The 25,870-nt window shown below is 37.9% G+C and overlaps 1 protein-coding gene across 1 annotated transcript in view; it reads left to right on the top strand.

The window, feature by feature from the left end:
- The window catches only part of LOC124413782 (peroxidase), a 67,401-nt gene that overhangs the window by 22,514 nt on the left and 19,017 nt on the right, over positions 1–25,870 (top strand). The window lies entirely within an intron of this gene.

The raw sequence follows: 25,870 nt of genomic DNA, 5'->3' as shown, positions 1-25,870 counted from the left end.
CTCACACGCACTCACCCTTTTCACTCACACGATCATTAGTAATAATTCATTAGTTTTTAAGGATTTAGATTTAAGAAGGACGCTAATCGGCTGGGGCGTGACCAGCCGCCACGCGGGACCGACCAATTTGTTGATTAGTTATTAAGATCCGTCAAATATCAAATACACGCTACACTTTATTTTCCACAACGCCGGCACGTGAATTCACTCTTCCCCGTCTCTCGTCTCCCTCCTCTCTCCCCCCAAATAAGTGCGAGATTCACCTCTCGTCACAAACTTCAGTTGAAAATGTCTTTAAAGTCAATATTAATCGACAGTATCATCTGACTAGCTAGTTGCAGCTATCATCCGTGCTTGAGCCTCGTTCAACCCCGGCAAGGTCTAAGGAATGCATTCACTTACTAGTACACGTTACAAATGATCACTTTGTCTACAATAGGACTTACTTGCTGGCTAACTTTTTTATGATGAATCTTTATTAGGGAGTTATCCGGTAACTTATTGAAAGCTTGAAACCAGATTCAATTTTATACTCTTACAATGGTCCTTCATTGATACTGAGAGTTTGTGAATCTCCATTTATTACAATTAATTCTGCATCCCACGTTAACACTGTTCGAAACAAAAAATCTCATCCTAAGATTGGAAATGGAATCTGCAATGTAAAAGTTATCTAGTGGCACAAGTTCAAAACAAAGAACCTTATAACGGTTTCTGCGACAGAGGGATTCCTTCCGGATATTCATGTTACTGGATGATGTTCGGAGCACTATGAACAAGATATTGTATTGGATTTAGGTTTAAGTAAATATTTTCATGAACTTCAGTGAAAATTAGATATTCATTTGTTTCAAAGGAACAAGGGGTACAATGTTGAACCCGATAAGTCAATATTTTCATATGAATGTTCTGAACATTACTCTAAAACATGATTATCCTTAAAGTTAATTGTGACACTGAGGCACATTTTGAAAATGTTGATTTTCAACTTGTGTCACAGAATGTTTCTGAGTTTTACTCTTCGGATTAGATTTCTTTAGATCAGATTTGAAATTGAAAGAAACCGTAAGATCTACAACTTCCTTTTCCAACCAACGAAAGTGGCCGATGATCTCTGCATGTGTCATGAATTGAATGGGAAGAGAAGACATCAGCGAACAGCAGAGATGCTATTATTTTGGCTGTATTTTCTGTTAAAAGAAAAAAATTTCATTGTTATTCTTAATGTATGAAGTAATGAAAATGATTGAATAAATTGTCCCCACCTACCTGCTTCGTTTCTTCCAAGCACCCAACATTTGAACAGATTTCTTGTTTCAATCGAATAGGACGAATTTTCAAAGAGCATCAGCATTAAATTCCGACCGTTCTTTGAACAATCAATTTTCAATAACAAATGCTTCCCAAGCCTTTCCGAGTGACTATCTCAATGACTTGATATTCTAACTTCAAAAATGCATGTGAACTACATCGCCGACAGAAACAGAGTTTGACAGCAGGGTCTCGGGGTGGCCAGACTGCACGGACGGCGGATTTAAATTCGCGCATGCGCAGTTCCTGTTTAGTTTCTAGAGATGGTCCCGGTATATTAAAATTATTTCTGATCCTCTATTATTTATTTTTCATTCTTGCAGTGCATGATGAGAAAATCATTTGCCGTATTTTCAAATTCTTCAGTAAAGCATTTTGAAAATTGCTCCAAATGAAAGAGTAAAAATTTCCATAAGAATTCAATAAAATTATGGAAAAAAGTTACCTATACTTTGCACTTAAAATCTAAATCTTCAGAAACGTGCTTTGCTTCTACCGTTGAACCTCTGTGAAGTTGGCACCCCATTTTTGAAAAAATGATTTTTTTCAAAATGATTTTTTTCTAGAGATCCTGACGAGTTTAAAAAATGGTTCCGGTCAAGAAGGGTTGGAAAAATCAATTTGAAAAAATAGGCTGCCAACTTCACGGGGCACCTTATTTTCGGAAAAATAAATTTTATCTGGATAGTACTTGAATAGTTCTACAGTTCGATGCCCATTTGAGAAATAGTTCCAGTTGTTTACTATTAGGAAATTGAAAAATAAAAAAAATGCTAGCACCCTATTATTTGAAAACCACCATTTTTTTCAAGTTCTGAGAAGATTTCAAAGGGTTCTAGAGTTCCTACTAACTGAAATTTTTTTATTTTGTTTCGTTAGTGAGATATTGAAAAAAATATCCGCGCGCATTGCTTACAATGAAAGTGATATTCAACAGTCCTGACATTCTGATGATAGTTCTGGGTGGACAAGCGAAAGTACTGACGACAATTAAAACGGAATTTTCTAATTTAATCAAAATTCAAAAAGTTCTCGAGCTATTTCGTTTCACTTACAGACAATAGGCTAAGTTCCGCGGTCGAAATTGTTTTGAGAGTTCGAGGAGTTCCGATCGGAGTTCTAGGTAGCGGACTAGGAGTTCTAACGATAATTTAGATAAATATTTTAGATTTGATGGAAAACAAGAAAGTTCTACGAGGTTTTCAAAAATCCAAAGTTTTCACACAAAGTCTTTTGAGAGTTCCAGGAGTTCTGATCGGAGTTCTGGGTAGCCGAGTAAGAGTTCTAACGATAGTTCTCATGAATTTCCTCGATTTCATCGAAAACGGAAGAGTTCTGGAGGATTTACGAAAATCCAAAATTTTCAGACAAAGTTTTTTGAGAGTTCTAGGAGTTCTGACCGGAGTTCTGGGTAGCGGACTAGGAGTTCTAACGATAATTCAGCTAAATATTTTACATTCGATCGAAAAGAAGAAAGTTCTACGAGGTTTTCAAAAATCGAAAGTTTTCACACAACGTTTTTTGAGAGTTCCATGAGTTCTGGTCGGAGTTCTGGGTAGCCGAGTAAGAGTTCTAACGATAGTTCAAATGAATTTTCTCTATTTCATCGAAATATATAAATATATATTTAGGGTGGCCCTTAATATCGGTAAAAAAAAACTCCCACCCCTTAAATTCACTCGAAATGCTGAAAATTATCTTTAAACGTGAAATCCACTCCTAATTGCAATATTCACGCTTCCCAAAGGTCCGAAAGTCGGGGTGGATTCGAGTGATTATTAAAGTAAAAAATTGAAAGAAATAAGTTTTAGATAGTTTTTACTGCCAAAATCAATGCCGTTATCCGTATTTCGACAATAAAATAAAATAAAATAAAATCCTCCCAAAATTAATGGCAATCAATTCATAATATTCAGTATAAAATAATCATTTTTAACCCTACGCGGTCGCACTAGGACGATTTCGTCCTAAGCAAAATTTCACTTGAGCCAATCATACCAATTATACCAATTTATAGTATGAAACATAATAAATTTTGCACTTGAATAATCGTGGATTTACGTTTCAGAAGTAATTCAAGAGTATAAATAAATTTTTTTTGGATATTAAAAGCGACTGAACATGTTGAGAACTGTACGTGAACGTTTTTGTCCAAGTGCGACCGCGGAAGCAGGGAAATTATAGTGCGATCGTGCAGGGTTAATTAAATAAAATGCGAGATTATTTGACGTGAATTCAAAAAGGAGAATTAGGAACGTTTTAAGGAAAATTTTTTATGTGAAGAAGGGTCAAACTTCTACAAAAATTAGCTGGAAATCAATGTAACATCTCCATACACAATTGTTGCCAATCTGGCATTCTTCTTTCTTAAGTTAGAAGGTATGAAGAATATAAGCTTCACAATCGTAAATTTGAGATTTAAAAATCAAAGTAAATATTCGTCGGATATTGATATTATCTGGAACTGCATCTCTTTTTTCCGAAGATTTTAATATTTGTTATCAAATATAAATCTTCTTGTGCCGTGATATTATGAATATGTAATGCAATATATCTATCAAAACTGGTAAATGTATAGTATATGAGTAAGAATAATCATGAAAATCAAAAGTGCATAATATTTAAAATTTCGTAGTATTAAATATCAAGAGTTATATAGTGCTTCATAGTATATGTAATGTCAGTAGTTTTCTTAGGTTATAAAGTATGAAGAATATGCGCTTCACAATCGTAAATTTGAGATTTGAAAATCAAAGTAGATATTCGTCGAATATTGATATTATCTGGAACTGCATCTCTTTTTTCCGAAGATTTTCATATTTGTTATCAAAAATAAGTGTTCTTGTGCAGTGATATTAAGCATATGTAATGCAATAAATCTATCAAAACTAGTCAATGTGTAGAATATGAGTAACAATAATTATGAAAACTAAAAATAGATAATTATTAAACTTAAGTAATCATAACTTTTTTTTTATCAGATTTTCTCCAAATTTTCCATTCAGAATGATCAGTTTTCATGTTCTGATATTATACATGTACTGCAATAAATGTTTAAAATCTGATACATGTATGGAATATAGGAAACAATACCCTACAAAATCAAAAAGAAGTATGTCGTCATTAAATTTTGAATAATTGTGACTGAGCTAACTCGTTTTCTTCAATGTTGTTTTTTTCACTTCTTATTTTTTTTCAAGTTCTTTAATGTTCTTTTCTAGTTTTTTAATGTTTTTTTTCTTCATTGTCCGGGTTTTTCTGTTTGCAGTAATTCTTTCTTCATCGTCTGTGATTATGTATTATAATACTTTCTGTCAAGCTAATACGATTTGAGTAGCGTGATCTTGAGCGTAACAATAATTTGAAACATTGAAAGTAGATAGTTATAAGAATAAACCGATTATTATTTTTAGTCATTTTCATTATCATTCTTTTAACCAAAACAATTGTCTTCTTGTTAAATTTTTGCTGAGTATATCCACCAGAAAGTATTTATTCAATATAAATAATACCATAGATATACAATAATAATGATGAATAGTTTCTTGACCTCGGTGATGATGAATAATATGATCGTGGATATGAAGGTCAATTGAACAGCAACAATTAAGTTGACGTTTCGGCTCGAGTGAGGGCCCTCCTCAGAACGAATAATTTATTGACAACATCTGTCATAAGAAAAAATTAAATGTGAACAGGATGGAATAGATAGAACAATATTTAGATACAAGATAACATGTGGTAATATAACCTATGCAATAGCGTACCTTATAAAGATGCGGCGGATGCACATGCAATATAAATTTTATACAAAATACGAAAAGAGACTTTACAACAATTTACGGTGAAGTGGGCATTAGCCCATGATAAAAGGAGTTTGCTATGCGTAGCTCCCAGACTTGCATCGTTGAGAACAGAATTTTAAAGTAAGATCTCAATCAATATGTAGTCAATTAGATTGGTAATAACATCATACCTCCGGCCTCCCGCGTCAAAGATAGCTTCGCATTCGTTAATGCTAATAAGGATCTCACCCTCCCCCCCGACTATATTTTGATTTCTTTAGACGTCATCTCGCTTTTCACTAATGTTCCGCAGGATTTAGCTATATAAGCAGTCACTCAACGTTGGTCTCAAATTTCTGGAAAAGTTCCTGTACCTCTCAATGAACTTATTAAAGCTTTGCATATCTGTTTTAAGGCTGCTATTTTCAAATTTGACAGCAAAATCTATTCACAAACTTTTGGCCTCCCTATGGGATCGCCTCTTTCTCCAATGCTGTCTGATCTTGTGATGGATGTTTTGGAACAACACTGTCTATCGAAATTTGATTTTGTGCTTCCATTCTATCTCAGTTATGTAGACGATATCATTACCGCTGTTCCTTCTAATAAGGTCGGCTCAATTCTTGATGTCTTTAATAGCTTCCACCCTCGTCTACAGTTTACGTCTGAGGTCAAATGCAACCACCAGATCAGTTTCTTAGACGTCCTCGCCATTAATTGCAACCAGTCCATTAAAACGGATTGGTTTCACAAATTGACTTCGTCACAAAGATATTTAAATTTTAACTCGCATCATCCTCGATCATACAAAGTTGGTACCATTAATTGTCTTGTCGACAGAGCAATCAGGCTTTCTAGTTCTGAATTTCATGATAAGAATTTGACTCTAATTTTTCAATCGCTACGCAAGAACGCTTACCCTTCCGCCTTTCTCAACAAACACATACACATCAAATATAACTCCATAGTCTCTACAACTGATCCTAACAATAACAGTAACGTCTCAACAATCAACTCTAATATTAAACGTTCCATATCTATGCTGTATGTAGCTGGCTTGTTTCAATCCTTAAATAGAATCTTTAACAAATATGATATTCAATTCGTTGGAAAAAACACACATGACATATCGGCATTCTTTTGATTCCGACAAAGATGTGCTACCTTCGGATAAACGTTCTTGCGTTGTGTACAAGATTCCTTGTAAACAATGTAACAAGGTTTATATTGACCAAACTAGCAGGCATCTGCACAGACGTGTGAGTGAACACAAACGCAATATACACGACAGCGAAGACAACTACACAGCCTTAACTGAACATATGGTGGATTTTGATCATGCCTTCGTTTATGATCACACTTCTGTTTTAGATAATGAACCTGTCTATTACAAGCGTTTATTAATCGGAATGTGTAATATTGTTTCATATGCAAATTCTGTTGACCTTAGGCATGATATAGAACATCTCAGTACTATTTATACTTCTGCATTGCTAGGCTGATAACTCCCTGGTTACCGACTGTGTTGCTTGCTCTGTAATTATCTTCTTACTCTCGTTCTATGTATGTTTCCTACTAGTATCCACTTTACATGTAACTTGCGTATCTATCTCTGAGTGATTCGTGGCCTTTTACCTACCTCTGTTTAACTCTCTCTTCCTGTTCGCATGTTGAACGGTGACTACATATTGATTGAGATCTTACTTTAAAATTCTGTTCTCAACGATGCAAGTCTGGGAGCTACGCATAGCAAACTCCTTTCATCATGGGCCCACTTCACCCTAAATTGTTGTAAAGTCTCTTTTTGTATTTTGTATAAAATTTATATTGTATGTGCATCAGTCGCATCTTAATAAGGTACGCTATTGTATAGGTTATATTACCACATGTTATCTTGTATCTAAATATTGTTCTATCTATTCCATCCTGTTCACATTTAATTTTTTCTTGTGACAGATGTTGTCAATAAATTATTCGTTCTGAGGAGGGCCCTTACTCGGGCCGAAACGTCAACTTAATTGTTGCTGTTCAATTTACCTTCATATCCACGATCATATTATTCATACAATAATAATGTTACGTACTGTAACGGCATGCAGCAGTCCTACCTTTACCGACCAAGCAGACTCATTCTTTTTCTTTCTATAATTAATCAACAAACAAACGGATAGGGTTGAAATTTGGACGGCGCATAGCTCTGTCGTGGCGGAATCGAGCAAGGTTAGTCATATCCCGAAAATCATCAAAAAAATTGGTGGTTTTTCGACACGTGTTACTATTCCCACATCTCCTGCATTTCAGGGACCAAAAAGCGCATAGCTGAGGTACCTTCCGCCATTCTGCGAAAAATAAGGAGTGAAATGAGCCATCGTGAGACTGTTTTCATGCAATATTGTGACCAGGCTATGAGAACTAGTAATTACAATAATTTCGCAAGTGAAAGATGCTCTCGCGATCAGCTGCACGCACGGTCGGTACCGCCGAGCGTTCCTTGGTTGGCGTAGTCACCGCAGCACGAAGTGCCGCTTGCGTAACAATGGGCCCTGTGGCAGCTTGCCCAGGAGCATAGTTATTTAATCGGCTCAAGATCAGTGGCGTTTACGAATATCGCTGAATATGACTACGGGAATTTTTAACCCGAGATATAAAAGGTTCGTTCCAAGGTACAATGCAGTTCCGGGGATGATACGATCAATGTAAATGTGACTCATGATGCCCCTCGGAAATTTTGACTACGTGAAAACGACGTTCCAATAAGCACGGAAACTGCTCAATGCAACGATAAGTAGTGAAATCGTCTGAATAATGAATGTATACATCTTTTCTCGTGGGTCTTTCATAAAAGAATAGACGACAAAAATTTTGTAACGAATCTCAACAAATCCATTTTACCAGAATCCGAATTATAATTTAAATTCGAAATTGGCCCGTTTGGATCATTCTACATAACAGAAATTGCTACATAACATGTTTCACTTTATTGGTCTCATGCTCGATTTTACAGAATCATACATGTACATAAATGTTACCACAATAATACAAAATTATGTTACAACAAGCGTCCCGAATAGTCGTACATCGACAGTAATCTGGATAAATACACCAAACCAAATGTCTTTGTAGTCGTACATATTTCTGACAAATAACACATTCGTTTAGCAGGAAGACATGCCCATTGCTCACAATTCATTCGGAACCTTATTCTGTAATCGATGGTTCCGAAATAATTCGTCAAGTTTCTGCGCATAACAACTGTTGGAATAAAAATTTGTCGCTGATTATGCCGATTTACCGATAAAATTAGTACTAAGCTAAACCTATCTAGTGAAAATTGCACATCATTATTCAACAAATTTCAGGCCTCACAGCTGACACCTTTGTCAGAAAACGTGACGGAATTGACTACGAATATTGAAAAAGTTACCATTTAGTTTCTGTTATGTAGAATGATCCAAACGGGCCAATTTCGAATTTAAATTATAATTCGGATTCTGGTAAAATGGATTTGTTGAGATTCGTTACAAAATTTTTGTCGTCTATTCTTTTATGAAAGACCCACGAGAAAAGATGTATACATTCATTATTCAGACGATTTCACTACTTATCGTTGCATTCAGCAGTTTCCGTGCTTATTGGAACGTCGTTTTCACGTAGTCAAAATTTCCGAGGGGCATCATGAGTCACATTTACATTGATCGTATCATCCCCGGAACTGCATTGTACCTTGGAAGGAACCTTTTATATCTCGGGTTAAAAATTCCCGTAGTCATATTCAGCGATATTCGTAAACGCCACTGATCTTGAGCCGATTAAATAACTATGCTCCTGGGCAAGCTGCCACAGGGCCCATTGTTACGCAAGCGGCACTTCGTGCTGCGGTGACTACGCCAACCAAGGAACGCTCGGCGGTACCGACCGTGCGTGCAGCTGATCGCGAGAGCATCTTTCACTTGCGAAATTATTGTAATTACTAGTTCTCATAGCCTGGTCACAATATTGCATGAAAACAGTCTCACGATGGCTCATTTCACTCCTTATTTTTCGCAGAATGGCGGAAGGTACCTCAGCTATGCGCTTTTTGGTCCCTGAAATGCAGGAGATGTGGGAATAGTAACACGTGTCGAAAAACCACCAATTTTTTTGATGATTTTCGGGATATGACTAACCTTGCTCGATTCCGCCACGACAGAGCTATGCGCCGTCCAAATTTCAACCCTATCTGTTTGTTTGTTGATTAATTATAGAAAGAAAAAGAATGAGTCTGCTCGGTCGGTAAAGGTAGGACTGTTACACGCCGTTAATCTCTCACGTAAAATGACACATGGGGACTGACAACGCGATTTGGACTTGTAAATGAGCTTTTTGTACATAAATCATCGTACTCTAGCCAATTGCCAACAAATGTATATGCAGTGTAGTGGTCAGGTGAATTGTCATATGAAATAAGTCCGGCTAAGTTGTACGCGTGACCGCCGGCAATTACCATTTTTGTAACGGAATCTAACGTGGCAAGTGAGGGCGTCCGGTTAGGAATTTCATAGTTTGAGTCTGTTACCAAGCTGGTATTGATGATTACATGCATTTCATACGTGACTTCCGAATCACAAAGGCCGTGACATTTTTTGCATGGTCTCTCAACTATTCTCGTACTGTTATTGTCGTCGATAGCTTCCTGAATTAAATGAAATCCATGTTCGACAATAAGCGCAACATTGATGTACAAGATTGGTAGTACCGGGGATTGAATGTTACCACATTCCGTACACTTGGTTTTCCTAGTCATACTTAAGATTTTGTGGAACAAATGTTCCGTTAGATGGGCTACGTTGCATTCAGCATCTATTGTTTGTGAATTTCTAGTTTTTCTTTTTTTTCCAATAATGTTACTGAATCTAAAATTCGAGCTCGATCGACATAGTCTCCAGCACATAGCTTACCCTTCTTCAAAATCCCATTCACAAATTTAATAAAACAGTTATTTTATGCTTCTATTGCAGATTTGTAATATGCACTTTTGGCGATTGCACTTGCCACAATTTGAAAGAGCGAATCAAAGGCACAGGTTCTTAGCACTACTACGTGTACTTTATCTAATTTGACTGAGTCACACAGATTACCATTCTTTAGTACTGGTATTGAAATATTTTTATGTGATTGGACAAAGTCCCAATTCGGATATTTGGATAAATAATTTGGTTTTTTCAACCTTGGACTTGAAATTTTGGTTTGGTGCACAATTTTGATTTTTTTTTTTTTTGCCCAAGTCTTGAGGTGAATGAGTATAGTTTCTGGAATCGTGGGATCTTATTTCTGATTCGTCAGTGTTATTAACATCTATGCTGAATCAGTTCCTAGACGAGTATTCAAGCTTCATCAAATCTTCAGAAACGTTTTCAGATTCGTTAATGTTTCGAATCTTTTCTACGGAGCTCTTCTTAGATGAATCTGCAAAATCCCCAAAAGTTTCATTCGATGCATTTTTTAATTGACCTACATTTTCCATCTCTCTTTCGGGCAAGTTTGAAGATAAATATTCAAAATCTAGCAAATCTTTAGGTACGTTTTCAGGTTCATCTGGGTTCCTACCTTTTTTCTGAAGCCCCTTCCAACTTTCCATGTCACTCAGTACTGTAGGTTCATCGGGAATTTCAATAAATTAAAGTACGCAACCGTTATTTTCTCTGCTACCTCAGTATTCTAGAAAGCGTTGACCGTACAGGTAATGACCGTAACAGGAAAATGAATTACACACCTTGACTCAACGTCAGAGTCGAAATTTTTATACATATAAGACTAATTATAATTAGCTCATCGACGCAAAGTCGCATAGAGTAAATCAAATATTACGCGCTGCCACGCCATGGTTACTTGAGGCGAATAGGATATTGACGTTCAAAATTAGGTTGATGCGCAAGCGTCAAATTGTCGAGCGAATTATCGATCCCAGCCACGTGCGGCAAGAGCCGGCATGATCACTCTTGTGTCAATACTCGTCTTACAAACGTCGGTCGACTCTCGTATTATTTTTGATAAAGGCACATTGTCGTCTATTACCACGAGTTCGTTTCTTGCAACAGCTTTTTTTTAATTCGTACGTCCCCTATATCTTTGACTCTTACGTCAATTAGTGCATTGTATCGACTCTTGCGTTGAATCTTTGTTTATATTGTTATGAATTTATTCGTCAAATTTATATTTAACGCATTATAAAACGACTCTTGTGCAATATTGTCAATTGTATAACCGTCAATTGTTAAGTGTATATTGTGTACTACGAATATTGTCGACGATTTATATCGTTCAGCGCCAGGCAGATATACAAAGGGTCGGATTTCGACAAGATTTGTGAGTATAAAATAAACTTGTATATTCTGTCTAATTCTTTCTCTATACTCTTGAAAATTTAGATATTCCCTTCTTTGGGTCCCCCAAATGAACTCCCCTGCGAGTAGAGTCGACTATTGACTTGTTGTAGCGATAGTCTATTATTTATTATTATTTTGTAAGCCAATAGAGCTCAGCCGTATGTTTCGTTTTCGCTGATTTTGACAATTAACTGGCGCCCAACGTAATATAGTATATTTTCTGAGCCTCGACAGCCGTTGACCCAGGCCGCGTCGAGTAGAGGCAATTCAAAGAAAACGATTTTACAGTTAAAATTATATTAATCAACTCGACAATTAAGTCGAATAAATAACGAAACTATTGCTTCTGTCTCAACAGATTCAGTCCGTCTATAAATGGATCCGCTTCACCTAGCCTAACTACCTGCACTCTCGCTGTCAAGGTCTGCGTTTTGCTCGTCACTTTCTGGATCTTCATTTGTATCACAACCTTAATTAAAATTATTCGCAAAGTGGAGGCAGACTTCCGATTCTACGGGAACATTGTCTTCAGAACAGCCTATAGACTCATAGCAATAACTAGTAATGACTCTATTACATATTCAGCCTCGTTTACCGATTGAGTTTGGTACAGATGAGCTATGCCTCTGATAAATAATTGGCGTACCTTAGCTGGCTTGTCTTTGAGACAATTCCATCGCGCAACCATTACAATTAGATGGATGACATCTAATCGAATGTAGCAGCCCGGTAGTTCAGACGTGGTTCCAGTAATCGCTAAGCTGTAACATTTTTGCATGTACGCGCAGAGATCAGTGCACGGTGCAAATGCTTTGGAAACAGCAGTCAATATTGCTCGACCAAAGTCGCATACAACCATGCGTGGGTCGGTTAACCCGTCACGTATGATTTCCAAAAGCCAAAAAGTAATAATTGCAGCGTTTTGTGCGGTGGACACCACTTGAAAAACAGGTACGCTATTATTTCCGGTAACGCTCATACACTGGTACAGATAAATAACGCTCAATTCGAAATGGCGTCAGTGTTGGAGAGTTGAAGCCGTTTGTCCATCTCCTCCTGCTTTGCTTTTCTCAGGACCTGTGCGTCAAATAAAATAGGTGGAATATCACCGCCAAATTCCAGAAGTTGTTCAGCGTGTTCGCGCCTCAACACACATGCAGCTCTGTTCTCATCGAGAAGGTTGCCCGCTATTTTTTACCTCAGGGATCCCTTTAAGAATCTTTTTTTATTGTGTACCATGTCAGACCTCAAATTCTCAACCGTACAGTCAAAAATCACGTCACATTTTTTGTTAGGTTTTTTGTAAAGGAAACCCTTCAGCTGAGCATTACATTCTTTGCACCTTGCCTTGAATGTAGCGTAATATTTAGCCTCAGCTCGAACGAAAATCTGATGGTTCTTGAATTTCCAAGTACACGGGATTCTAGTTTGTTCGCAAATTTTATCGGAAAATATGTCGGTTCACTTGCCGGGTTCCAAACTGACGTATTTACGGGAGCGGCAGATTTGTGATTTTGGCTTATTGTTAATGGCTTTCCATTTTTCAGCAGATATTACTAATTTAAATTTTTTTGATTCGCCTGAAATTTTTTGTGGTGATAAAGATCGATTGAGATCATAGCTAATATCATTTATCTGTGTCCTCCCAATATTTTGGATACAAAACGTATCACAAACAATTTCATGAATATCGCACCTATTTGTCTTCAGTATTGTGTAATCATGTTTTGGTGTTATGTCTGATTTTGCATCGTACATAGCTTCCGATATTTTAGCATAGACCGCATTTGAAGGCGGAAGAACCTTGCCTTTATCGTCGATAGTTCTATAAGACTCCGAAGTCAATAGAGTAATTAATGTATTCTTGTCATACATTGTAGTGATATATGGAACCTGACGATGTTTGATTACAGGCGAATGACGAACGCTTATAAGGAGGCCATAAGAGAAGTGTTAAAAAAGAATAACATAAAAGCTGTGGCAAAACACCCTCCCCGCAATCGAGTGACGAATGCTCGAAGGCGGAAAGGGGCACAATTCGGGCCCAAATATCGGCGTTCCACGGCTTGCCGACACGAAGTTTCTTCCACCTTTTACCTTTTTTGAGCGCCAGATCGGGTGAGATTTTTCTTACCTAGCCCTGAACCAAACTAGGAGATGCCGACTAGCTCGATGACGACTCTTGGCCCGAGGGTCGTGCGTCCGGTAACTGGAGCACGGCTATCGCAGCGAGGGTATTATGATAATCTCAGGGAATAGGTGCAGATTGAGTGAGCAAAGAGTCCGGATACACACGAATAGATGGTCATTGCATAGTCTTTTATTTTACCTTATTTGATGTAAGTAATAATCACCGTGGTGTAACAGGTTCCACAGCTCACAGGCACTCACACAACACTCTCTCTAGCTCTACACTTACGTGGCGATACTTGACCCGCGTGTCGATGTGTCGCTTACCGCGATAATTATCTGACTGACTGACGCCCGGCACCTCGTGGTGGTCCGGACGCCTGTCCCCTCTGGGCCCCCTTGTTCAGGGTACGCGGACTCGATTTTAAACTTATTTTGCGTCTCGCACCACAAAGCTCACGAAACTCAAAACAATATTTGGTGATCGAAAATTTTATCCAAAGTCTAATGCGTAGTAGCGTAGCACGTAGCGTGCGAGAATGCACACATTGCAACGAAACTATATAAAACTTATGCATCAAGAATATGATAAAATGAGTTGGAAATTAAAAGTGATATACACGTAGTTAGAAAACCAAATTTAAGCTCAGAGATCAAGCTACAATTGAAACGTTTGCTAAGCTCATAACATTAATTGCCGCGAAGATAATCGTGCCATGCAGGATTACACATAGAGATGAACAGTGTATTTTACTATTTATTAAAAATAGTATTAGGTACGTATTCAATACAAAATGAGAGTTTTGATCTATAGTGTTAGATCTATGTATAGGATAACAGCTCAAAATATGCGTGCATGACGCAGGGAGGCAGTATTGAGACTGGCCACCTGGCTTCTCGCCGGGCGCGGCATTAGCACATATAAGACGCATATAATCGCGAAATTTGAGCGCATACGCTGATAAGACAGCCAAGCGCAAGAAGCGGGCTGGGTTGTGCGATGTATCGTCAGTGACGACTTAATTGAACAATCTTAATCTCCTGCAAGTTCTTACAAGTGGATAGTCAAGATTTGAGTTGTATTACAATCGTCCATAAAGACCAGCCAAAAAACTGGACAGTTTCCAATGATTGGAGATTAATATTGCATTTTGAAACAGGATCGTGTACTTTTTTCATAGATTCGGATTCTGCACAAAACAATATAAAACTTTTATTTGAAACAGTGTTTTCACGACATCAACTTTTCAAGACACCTCACAATTAATAAAACTAGTCAATGAAACGGTAAAACAAGAAAAAAAATTTGATTCGACGGATGCTCGAATCATGGCCCTTAACTTCAATACACTGTTCAAGACGCTTCAGAAAAGATGTATTACATCGTAGTGAATGTTATCGTTCGATTTCCATGCAAGCATTGCTGATCCGCTTCTTCATATCCTCTGGAGTAGTTGATGCCACGCTGTAATCGTTTCCTTTGAGGTAGACGTATGAAAAAAAAATTAGGACTTGTAAGATCTGGCAATATCTCCCTGGATATCCTTGAGTAATGGCCGAACAATCATCGTGCTGAAACCACATAGTTCATCTTGTTTCAAGGTTCAAATTTTCAAGCAGTCCCGGCAATTCTTAAAAATATTATTTTAACACATACAAGAGAAAATAATCCCCAGTTTCGAAAATATAGGCGGACCAGTACATTTGCTTGTTGGGTGACCAGATCTTTGTCATACCTATTATTAATTTCAAGATATCTTGCAAAATTGATGATGTAGGAAGGACAGGTTGAAACAAAAGTTCTATATTTATTTTGTATAGAATCCTAATCTCTGAAAAGATTACACTTTTTCAGAGAAAAGATTACACAAGTAATGTTGACCTCTGAATGACTTTGTAAATGTTCACCGAATAAAAAGTACGATGGCACAGTGCATTACCCCCTTCGATCCATAAAACCTTTATTTCAAATATTTTTATCTGAAATGCGGTGTTCTAGAGATATTCTGTTGTTTTGACTTGAATGGAACACCACGTATAGTGCAACGTGGCGTTTCAGAATGACCCGTCACAAGAGCCCTTCTGCCATTTACCAATCGAATGCCTGTGCTTGCCTACAACGACTGTCTACAGACCAAGGTTTTTAACGCCGTGGCTATTTGTCAGATTTGGGATCCCCAGATTGATCGCGGACTCGAATGTTTAAAAGTATGCTCTAGTCAGTTTTCACCGAAGAATGACCGATTTGTTGAAATATGACAAATAAATCGTAAATATCAATTTATTAAGTACCGCCGCGCAGCCATGAGCGATATTCATAGCGACACGACCGAGGAGTTTGTATCGGGGGACTCCGACGTCGAAATCATAGACGTGGTGAAGCCACCAGTACCCCGAGGGTGGGATCGGCTTGTAAGCCAAAGCCAGCAGATCCAACGTATCACCGAACAGCACCCCAACCTCTGGTTGGAAATCATGACCACCGCCCGCGAGATCAACGAAGACCGGGAGGCCGAGTATCGGGCCGCACGGCAGGCCGCCATTATCCACCCCCATCCGGACTCCTTGACCAAGGAAACGCAGGCCGGAAGCGGCCTAAGGTTATCCCACACAGGCCAACAGACGGACGTCATCAACACCGTCAGCACAAGGACTGGAGTGGACGAAACAATGAACTTGAGCGTCAGGATAGTGACCCAACGGACCGTGGCAACGCACACCTCAGCCAAGAACCGGCGGGTGACGTTTGTCGAAACTCCACCGGAAGTCATTGGGTGGGACGAGCCGCCACACCTGCACGCTGCCGCCCCACCAACACAATCACGGACCACCCCGCAGGCCCCGAGCACATTCAAGCACATCGACTGCCCGCTACGCCACCCCGTTCCCGGATCATCTCGCTCCCGAGCATCTCCACCGCCCCCGCTGGAGGAGCCAGATTATCATTGGGTCCGGAAAGGAGATAAGAGGATCTCTACCCAGAATATCGCTTATTTTGAATACGACTACCGAATACCGCTACATCTAATCCCATACCGCTCCAAACTGCTAAAATACATACCGCTTAACTAAACTTACACCGGCGTTATGATTACTCGTACCAGTCTGCCCTTCCCGTCCGCTAAGCTTAAGGTGCATATAAAGACCCGTTGTACACCTCGAAAACACGGGGAAGCAAAACTCTTATACCGCTCAAGCGATCAGAGTGAAACTTGGGCAGTTAATGCCTTATTTTGGCAAAAGGTGGAGCGTCTTTTAACTTTTTCAAAATTTTGAAAAAAAATTTTACAGATTGATTACCACTCACAAAAATTGGCCAAATTTTTACAGTTGCACTGAATGGATCGAACTATCCAGTATGATGCCACTCGACGGTGATGAAACACACATTTTGAGCCCAGTTCCATGAGATTTGATGGTGAAATGACGAAATGGCAGCCGATCTGGTTTTCGATTACGAAGTACACCGAAATCTCATTTTGGCGACATTTGTTACCGATATTACGCGCATGCCGGTAATGTTATGCGTGTAATGTCGGTAAGAAATTACCGGCATGCATGAAAGGTCGGTAACAAGTGTCGCCAAAATGAGATTTCGGTGTTCTTCGTAATCGAAAACCAGATCGGCTGCCATTTCGTCATTTCACCATCAAATCTCATGGGACTGGGCTCAAAATGTGTGTTTCATCACCGCCGAGTGGCACTATACCGGATGGTTCGATCAATTCAGTATAACTGTGAAAATTTGGCCAATTTCTGTGAGTGGTAACTAATCTGTAATTTTTTTTTCAAAATTTTGAAAAAGTAAAATAACGCTCCACTTTTTGCCAAAATGAGGAATTAACTGCCCAAGTTTCACTCTGATCACTTGAGCGGTATAGGAGTTTTGCATCCCCGCGTTTTCGAGGTGTACAACGGGTCTTTATATGCACCTTAAGTGGACACGTCGAAAGAATTTTGTTACATGTCAACAATTCAAGATTTTATCTCGTTCTCTATCAACCACCGAACGAACGCTATCATCCACAAGTCTAGTAATTTCGCAACACATTTTCGGTGAGCTAACCTAAAACACTTATTTCGCCATGGTTGAATTCCGTAAGTCATAAAATGCACTCAACGCTGTGGTCTTCCAACTAGTAAAATTGAATTATCGCAAACTTTACAAAAAAAAAAAACATTGTCTGAACTCTTTCGCAATATCCACCCCCACACCAAAATAAACCTTTCTTCTCGCTTATTCAAACTTTTCCTCAGCTTTCTTCTCTTCCATACAAGTCAGTCTGGTCAAATAATCAGAAGCTTAGCTACCATAACAAGCCAGTCTGCCGAACTCCAAATGTCTGTAAAAAATCCAAGTATCGCAGGAAGCAAAAGTAACGCTCTGTCTATCGCACAATCTCTATCTACTGCAGTCGCCCAGTCACTTGCAAGTAAGTAACAAACTTCCTGGTTTCACTAATAGTAGAAGACCCCATCGGTCCTCCGTAAGGAGGGGGGAGTTGTGACGTGGTATTTTATACCCCGTCACCTAGTTTGAATATCGCACTCCTTATTTTCAGAATGTCGCTAAAAATTAACGAAAACACGTCTGAGGCCAATACTCCAAAAAGAACGACTAATTAATTTCTAAGTGAGACTTATTTATTAAGCTAATTCCTGTCTTTTTTTTAATATTTGTATCGCACTACGAAAACTATCTTCAACGACACCGCTTCGAGGGAACCGAATATCGCGAAGCAGAGGTCACGTACCGGCTCAACAGCCAACTACAATCAACTGCAACAGATCGGATACCGCAAAGTCAACTTCAGATGGATGCCTACCTAGATTGCGTACAGGGTCGTGCGTGAAGCACAACGAAGACCTCCGATCATTTAGACTTATCGGCCAGGAGCCGAACCATCACTACAATGCCACTGCCGCATGGATGCATCGTAGACGGCGTACAGGGCTGTGCGTCAAAAACACAACAAAGCCTCCCGTCGCGATACTTATCAGCCTGGAGTTGAACCAGCATCATATCTACCATATCGAAGGGCTACAGCGTGAGGACAAGCCCAAGAAACAAGTGGTGGACCACGCCGGACTGATGGTCTTAAGGATGGGAACCCAGCGTGTAAGTCATCACCATCGTCCATCAGGAAGGCTCGGTGCAACAGCGCCGTAGGGCCCGCACCGAGTTGCAGCACCAGAGAGATAGTCAGCGCGGGGAGTATCAGCACTGCACAAGTTGTTGACGGATCAATCTCCAGTTCTTCAGAGTATCGATATCGGAACAGTGTGAGTAAGATCATTCTTCTCGTCGTCGTTCCTAGATCGTCTCGCACACATCGATACCGCAATACCGTGAGGGGTAGACGTTCCCCTCTCACGAGTATTGCAAGCAGCTGACCATAGCCCTCCCACATATCGCTCGATAGATCAATAATTCGACATATGTCAACGTGGGAGGAGAAGACACCCAGAAATGGACTAAAGCCCGTCTACACATGTTGACCTGTACCACGTGACCCTCTGGCCCAATTATCGATCAGCGAACACCGGAAAAGGATCACCTGACGAAATCTCGCCGAAAATTGACCAGGATCGTCAGGATCGCCGCTCGTCTCTTCACATTCTACGTTCAGCCAAGTTTACGAACAGACGTGTTTTCGCACATCCTTTTATCTTTGCTATCGCTTACATTTTCGCCAGTGCTTTCGACTCTACCTGCTTTCACCTATCGCCTTTTTTCTAGTTTTTCTTCTATCTTCGTAAGTGAGGTTTTTCTTTCTATTTTGTGAAGACACGAATTTACTCGCTTTATATCTTTTTCTCTCTTTTTCTTACCTATTATCGATTTTCTCTCTTATCTCGCAGTTTGCTCTGCGTGAGCCACGTGGGCTCGTATTGTATTCCCTTTCTACCTTATACCTTATTCTCTTCTAATATCGAATATTGCAAGTAATTTTGCGACTGGTTAGTTTACTATTAAATCGTCGTGACTATTATCTAGTTCCTTGATTCATCTTGTTTGAATGATTTTCTGATATCGCTGAATAGCAGTGCCTTACTTATGCTTTAGCAGAATATCTCTAATTATCTTGTCTTATTTGAATCTCTTATTTATTGTTCTCAGTAGTGATTGGTAAATTAATTAGCTTATAAAGTCTCTAATTTTGTCTCTTATTTTGTTTCTCGCTATCTAATATCTATTTTCTCTTTATCTCTTTTATAATTTCTTAACTATTGTTTCTTTGATTTCTTGATATTTTTCTGATTTGAATCTTATCGAATGTCTTGGAGTAATTAAATCGTAAGCGTACCGCGTGCGCGATCTTATATCGCTGCACGGTATAGCCGTTGTTCTCTTTTGACAATGGAGTATTGTGCCGTACCGAATAACACCTTTTTCACCGCTTTCTTTGATAATACTGCTGTTACGTAGTTTGTCCGTAGATCTCTAGTTTGTAATATATCGCATTATACTATTTCTTCTCTGTAATACCTGTTCTTGATACGTCAAGATACCTGTCTCTTGTTTACTGTGATTATAATATTTTGTCGTATCGCATATATCGCAAGCTAGAACCTACGTATTTCTCTAATTTCTACCCTCATCTCTATAATACTTGTTTTATGTCATTCCGTCATATCTGATTCTTGTTACTTCGCTTCAATCATCGAATTATCTAATTGACTTGTAATCCTTGCCTTCTCTATTAATTGTAATATCTCCTGTTTTTCGATTAACTGTAACATCTCTTGTTTCTTAATTAATTGTAATATCTCTTGCCTTTTGATTACCTGTAATATGTCTTGCTTTCTTTTGTCAATTGTAGTGTTCTCGTATCTTCTATCTATTATCGTACCTTATTGGTTTTAACTACAAATTCGCCACGATTATTCCGTATTTATGTGATCATATTTTTCTCGCCATACTATGTTGTTTAACCTGAATTGTAACAATTAGTTTAAGAACCTTAGATTGTCCATTGCATGCTTGCCTAATCTACGTGCTTTGTAAACTTGCTGATTGTTATATCGAGTAATAGTATCGCGATCACACCCACTTCATACCGCTAAATCGCACGAATAATTGTATTGAACGTGTTACCTCTGAATTCTACTTTCTCTCTGGCTGTACTTGAATCTCTCTGCTTACCTTTTTCAATACACTTGATATTATTACTATTTTCTTCAATTTTGTGTGTTTATCGAGTTGGATACGACCCATCCCCTCTACCCTTATCTTTATCTACTGAGTAAGCTGTGTAAAACCGTCGTAGAATCTGATATATTTCGTTTATTTCATATTCTCTATTCATCGTATCTCTGACGCTACTGCGTCTGGCGTCCAACAATCATATCTTTTTCTAATTATCGTTTTTACCTAGTGATTAGGTCAGTAACTGCGCCGTAGGGTAGCGTGATTATCCATCTCTCAAGAATTACCGTTTTTCGAAGATAAACTACGCATTCATCACTTCTCTCCCCTCTCTTTTCCTTTCAAATAATAATCACGTTGCAATATATACAGTTCATAACACAGAGCCAGTTAGTCTAAACTGTGATTCTTTCTACCAAATACCATATTATTCTTTACTTTCTTTACAAATGTCGAAGGATCTCCCATTAATTGTTCAAAGATATTTTTAAAACATTGTCGTAGAGGTCGAAAAGGTTGTTCAGATAGTTCAGGAAGAATTGATTCGGAGGATTGATGTTAAATGATACATTGGGTAAATCGAAGGTACTCGAATAATGAAGGCTCAGCAATGGGATGCAGTGAGGCATTTCTTCCGGCTCTATCATAAATAAATTCAAAAAAATGTATAAGCTATGATGTAAAATAACATCTTCTGAAACATTAACAACTTGATTGAGTAAATATTCTGAAAAACTCACGATTTTATCAAGAAAAAAGTTGATTAAATTGTAAAAATTTCATTTATCTATGCAACATTAATTGAATTATTGTATTGGAAAATAAAAGTGAAAATTGTAATTAATAGTTATATTTACAAAATTGATTGAAGTAAAGACAGTATTATTTTTTCATCGAATAAAACAATTATAAAATCTAAACAACTTTGATTTATTGATTGCTTTAAGAACTGTTCAAAAAATGTTTTCGAGTAAATTTATCATGATTTTAATTGAAAAAAATGTATCGATTATGAAGTCAATCATTAACGCCCGTACGCATGCTCTGATGAGGTGGACTTCAAATTCTTCAAATAAAGTTTTTCTCTGATTGACTTTTTGACGTCATCTTCTGATTTCGGATGATTTTGTTTAATATTAAAGCAACTGTGACCACTCAAAGGCTTTAGATTGTATTGCTCTAAACGAACATCACGTGGTGCACTCCAAAGACAATGTCTGCCTGTCGATGAAACGATTTTGAATCCAGTTAAATCTTAGCTAAAATTATAGAAATATACCTTAGTGAGTTTACTAGAAGAAAATTGAGGCGATTAATTTTGCCGAGGACTATTTAATATATATGATATAATAACAAAAACAAAAACAATAATAATAAATATAATTTAAACCTACCGTGCACATAATAATAATACTGCAGCACTATGTTTACATCTTTCACATAATCCGGCTGTAAAACTACATACTGACGACATAACCTTGCTGGTTTTAGCAATCACTGTAGTTTTTTCACGAGGGTCTCCTTGCGCTTTTGATGATTGCAAACAATAAGACAGTAATTCATACTGTTCGTTATTTTCATCTAATATTTCCGTATAAATTAAATGATTCGAATTAACGATTTGCTCTCCTTCAATGAAATTCCGGCTTGTCGGTGTAGAACCCTAATGATGCAAAATTTCACTCAACAACAAAAACATTGTATTTATTATTTTTGTTAAAATTATCTGTCAATTTTTTTTTCCTTTTGTTCGATTCTGAATACTCACTAAATTATAGGTCAGTGGAAAAGTTCATTTGTTTGTATCATTTATATATGCGCTGACTACTTCGCAACACTGGTCCATTAGCTGACCCAATTCCACTAGTTCAATCTTTCGTTACCAGCTGGCGTAGGTGCAACTCCCAGTTACCAATAGTTTGCAAAGCCGATCTTTCAGCGTTTGGATATATTTTGCAAGGGTCACAGAACAGTGCGTTTTTTGTTTTGGAATAAATTAACCAACTTCTTTTGATTTTTTAGTCGTTAGGCATTGTTCGGAAATACATAGAGAAAGTTAAATGTCTGCCCTCACGTTCGGTTAAGCTGAATTATATTATTTTTAAATGATTTTCAGCTAACGATGCTGTTTTACCGCTAAGAAAATATTGTAATTGATCCGTTAATTCTTCGGCTACTGGCCAAGTGCTTGAGTCGCTTGTATCTAACCGTTCCTCGTTAACACTTTCCCGTTATTCGCCAGATTTCTGTGATTTGTCATGTCATGTCTCCGCATCTTTGTCTGAATAATCAGAAGACATGTAAAATATTTGTTTTTTCACTGGTTGAATTGTTGACTGCTTGGTGATGGTGAATAAACAATCCTTGTTTGGTAAACTGGAAGAAGGCTCACTATGTTTCGAAATCACATCATTATGAGTTTCCTCCGGTGTGGTCATTTCGTTTTTTTCGATTCCATCGAGCCACTTTTTCATGTTAGCAGCAATTTGGTTTTCCTCTTACTTTCTACCTTTAATTCTTTTTCTGTATTCTGCTCCCGAGAGCTTTGTCCTTGGGGGTTTCATAATGCCTGTTCCCTGCTAAATTGAATGAGTTAAACTCTAACAAGTGACATATTAAATAAAAGAAGAGTTCTTTGCGATAAATCAGGTAATAATACGGAATATCTTAGTAAGATTAAGTAGGTACGTTCGTGATTCGGTATATTATTTATAAATTAGGATGAAATGCAATGTCAATGTCTCTCGGGATTTGAATTAGTGTGAAAATAATTACTTTGTGATCGGCATTGTATATTTACAATCCTCTGAAACTGCAGCACTAAATTCAGAGTGTTTATAAATATCAGCATGTGTGTAGCCAGCGTTTTTTCCAACTTAATTCATTAAAATGCATAAATTTCATTGAAAAAATTTCTCGATAATTCAGTACAACTTAAGCGAGTTTCAAAAAAATTCGATTCATTCTTTTTTATCTCCTGATAATTCAGCTTAATTTTTTTATTTTGATTCACTTTTGTTTTCACTACAAGGAAATAAATCTGGCACGAATCCGAACGAATGAATTCCGATCAATTTGACTTAATTTTCCATAATCAACTTATTTCTCACTTAATTCTCATTATATGAGTTGATTTCTGATAGTTCAGTCAATTCTCATGAACTCAGGTGAATTATATTTAATTTACAATTTTGTTGACCATCAATTCGGCGAATTATTTCCGTTTTGATATACGATACCCAATTTACTCTGACTCCGCCACCGCGGCGCCGTAGCTCTTGCTTTTTGAATCGAAGTTACGGAAAATAATAAAATGCATAGCCAGAATTAATGATGATAATCATTATTATTAGTTACGAGTATTGATTGTCAAACAATAAACGTTATTCAAGAGACCAAGATGTTCCATTGGAAACTCTTTTGAAAATTTCTGTATGGTTAATCGGTTTCTTTAACCCTACCGTTTAAATAGAGCTCTATAATCACTTCGATAACAAATGCATTAAAATCTAGATAAAAGTAGTATTTATGTACAAACCGTAGTGTGTGAAGTGAGTATTTGTGATTCTGGATAAAATTCTTTTTTCTGGCTGTCTCAATCATACACTGCAATAACGTTGTTATTTCTGTTTCCATGGAGATCACCGATCTCTATATACACGAGCTTTTCACTTGTTTTCGCGGGCCTCGGACTGCGGTGAGCATCGAAACAAGCGCGAACAAATAAGTGCGAGGTATTGCCGAACTAATTGTCGCAGCAAAGATCGAAACGAGCTTGAAAATATGTCAAATGAAACTAATTCACGAATTTCTCTGAAATGATAGTAATTCTGATACAAATCCCGGTAATTCAGGTGAATGTAGATCAATTTTGAATAATTCAGAATAATTTCCGTCACCTCTCCTTATTTCAAGATTCTTCAAATTAATTTGAATTGATTCGGTTAATTTCAAATTATTTTTTTCAATTTCGCTTATTACCTTTCTGCCGCTCCATGAAGCTGCCGCCGGCCTCTCCCCCCCCCCCCCCAGATCCAGTGCTGTTCATGAGCTATCATTGTTTATATTATTCGTCATGCTCGTGTGGGCCGTTCATTGTATTATAAATCCAATAAAGTCACGAATTATCATTAGGTAGTTTGGCGTAGTAGGGCGTATGACTAGTAATGTTCGGATTTCTACACGGCTTCAAGTTTTTGTACTCCGTGTTCAAATCCGAACTGATTTTTTTTCTTCTCTCCCTTACCTTTATCTTCTGTTATCGTCGAAGTATACAACGTTAATATTTTTTATGATGGTGTGAATTACAATAAAATTATTTAAAAAATAGATAAGCATTACAAATCGTATTATAAATAGAGTTATTATAAATTTTATATAATCTCACATATCTATAGTCTAATTTGGGTAAGGAAAAACATTGCTTCGAATATGCAAAAAATATTGATGTCGTATACTTTCGCGATAACGGAAGATAAAAATGAGAGAGAGATAGATATATAGATGGTTTATTTATGTCTTTAACAATATTGGGCAATGTAGTCACAAAGTATTACAAAATAAAAATAAAATAAAAATTACTCTCTGACCAAAATAGATAGGCAGCGCAAAGTTAGCAGTACTTGAAACTAAATCAGCTACAAAAGCCTACACATAATGTTCAGCACTTGGTGCACAAAAGCGATAAAGAGAGCAGAAAAAGAAAGAGATTACGAGATTACGACCGGGTGTCTTCAGTATCCAGCAGATGGATAAAAAGACCATGTTCGAAAGAAGCAAGTGATGACGCAACCCTAAGTGCAAGCGGAAGAGAGTCCCAAAGACGTAGGCCAGCAGCCGCGAATAAATTGAAATACGCAGATGTGCGCGAGGATGAGGCCACAAATGCACTTCTGGGCGCCCGCGAGGGGCGATCACCGACAGAGTCGGAAATCCGGTCGACGAAGAGCTCACGCAGGTAGCCAGGCCGCCCCGAACGTAAAACGATATAGAGCTGAGACAGGATAAAATAGAACCTTGTATCCCTAACCCGGAGCCAACCCAGCTCCCTACGAAAAGGTGTAATATGCGCATCCCGAGGAACACCACACACAAAGCGAATACAGGTGTTCAAGAGCAGAGTTGGAAAT

The sequence above is a fragment of the Diprion similis genome, chromosome 13 (assembly GCF_021155765.1).
Source record: "Diprion similis isolate iyDipSimi1 chromosome 13, iyDipSimi1.1, whole genome shotgun sequence".
In the NCBI taxonomy this organism is placed as follows: domain Eukaryota; kingdom Metazoa; phylum Arthropoda; class Insecta; order Hymenoptera; family Diprionidae; genus Diprion; species Diprion similis.
The sequence above is the reverse complement of the archived record's forward strand: the minus strand, read 5'-3'. Positions and strand labels throughout refer to the sequence as shown.